General features: G+C 40.9%; 1 pseudogene; it reads left to right on the top strand.

The window, feature by feature from the left end:
- The first annotated feature begins 336 nt into the window (after nt 1-336).
- Nucleotides 337-1595, top strand: LOC148041911 (18S ribosomal RNA; annotated as a pseudogene).
- Nucleotides 1596-1988: the final 393 nt, after the last annotated feature.

Genomic DNA, 1988 nt, shown 5'->3' on the forward strand with positions numbered 1-1988 from the left:
TGAGCGTCTCCGTCATCTTTAGACTCAACACAAGCTTAGAATGTGGTAGACAAGACAATGTAGAGCATGCCTCGTGCATGGTAGTGGCGATGGCCGATGCATGTGCTCATGTGTGGCTTGGTCCATGGTGGGAAACAAAAACATGCTCTCGTCCCATCCCCATTTGTCATTTTATTTTTCTCCCCATTTTCTCTAGAGCCTTCGTGCTCCTCCCCTCTTTCTCTTTACATCAAGAACAAACATTGGTGATGAGGTTGTGCCTTTCTACCCCGTAGCCACACTTGATGTGGAGTCGAAACGTGCAGTAGCAGTGCTACTCATGTAGCAAAAGATAGCTACTTGGTTGATCCTACTAGTAGTCATATGCTTGTCTCAAAGATTAAGCCATGCATGTGTAAGTATAAACTCTCTTATACTATGAAACTGCGAATGGATCATTAAATCAATTATAGTTTCTTTGATGGTACCTTGTTACTTGGATAACCATAGTAATTCTAGAGCTAATATGTGCGCCAACTCTTGACTTCTAGAAGGGATGTATTTATTAGATAAAAGGCCAATGCGGGCCTACCGGGTAGTAATGCGGTGAATCATGATAACTTCCCAAATCGCATGGTCTCAATGCCGACGATGCTTCTTTCTTATTAACTGCCCTATCAACTTTCAATGGTAGGATAGAGGCCTATCATGGTGGTGATAGGTGACATAGAAATAGAGTTTGATTCAGAAGAGGAAGCCTGAGAAATGACTACCACATCTAAGGAAGGCAGTAGATGCACAAATTACCCAATGCCGACATGGGGAGGTAGTGACAATAAATAACAATATTGGGCTTTTACAAGTCTTGTAATTGGAATGAGTACAATCTAAATCCCTTAACAAGGGTCCATTGGAGGGAAATTTTGGTGCTAGCAGCCGTGATAATTCCAACTCCGATAGCATATATTTAAGTTGTTGCAGTTAAAAAGCTTGTAGTTGTATCTCTGGGCGGGGTGTGCGGCCACCTCCTTTGGTATACACTGATCGCTCTGCCCTTTCTGTCAAAGATGCGCTCCTGGACTTAATTGGCTAGGATGTGGATTCGGCAATGTTACTTTGAAAAAATTAGAGGGCTCAAAGAAAGCCTATGCTCTGAATACATTAACATGGAAAAACACAATAGGACTCTAGTCTTATTGTGTTGGTCTTTGGGGCCGGAGTAATGATTAATATGGATAGTTGGGGGCATTCGTATTTCATTGTTAGAGGTGAAATTCTTGGATTTATGAAAGACGAACTACTGCGAAAGCATTTGCCAAATATATTTTACATTAATCAAGAATGAAAGTTGGGGGTCAAAGACAATTAGATATTGTCCTAACCATAAATGATGCTGACTAGGGATTGGTGGATGTTATTTTGATGACTTCGCCATCATCTTATGAGAAATCAAAGATTTTGGGTTCCAAGGGGAGTATGGTCGCAAGGTTGAAGCTTAAAGGAATTGATAGAAGGGCACCACTAGGCTAGTTATAACCTTATGTGCTACCAAAGGAGTAGAGGTCTCCTTTTGCAACAAGGCAAGTGTCTCTGCAGTGGATAACAAATGATTACCACTAGGCACAGGGGAAGCTAAAAAAGGCATAAACAAGGCCTAGTTAATAGTAGCACGGGATAAACAGAATCGATGGCCATAAACCAAGCCCAAAAGCTTCTTATAAGTCTCCAAAAAAGAGTAACAAAGCTTCATATCCACTAGAGGAAAATTGAGGGCCACAAGAAGATGAAGATCAGCCTTGCTAATACAATCAACATCCAAAAGAAGAAAGAAATCATGGATTGGTAATTGTACATGGTGAATCACAAGCAGGGATATGGAACAAGATGCCATTTAGACCACATTGGATCACCCACACACACACACACAAAACAAGGAAAATGAGAATGTATTCCTGCAAAACCCACACATACCACCATTGAGACAGATAATAAGGAAACAAAAAGAATAA

The sequence above is a fragment of the Lygodium microphyllum genome, chromosome 1, assembly GCF_053477565.2.
Source record: "Lygodium microphyllum isolate KBCC chromosome 1, Lygodium_microphyllum_v1.1.10, whole genome shotgun sequence".
NCBI lineage: Eukaryota > Viridiplantae > Streptophyta > Polypodiopsida > Schizaeales > Lygodiaceae > Lygodium > Lygodium microphyllum.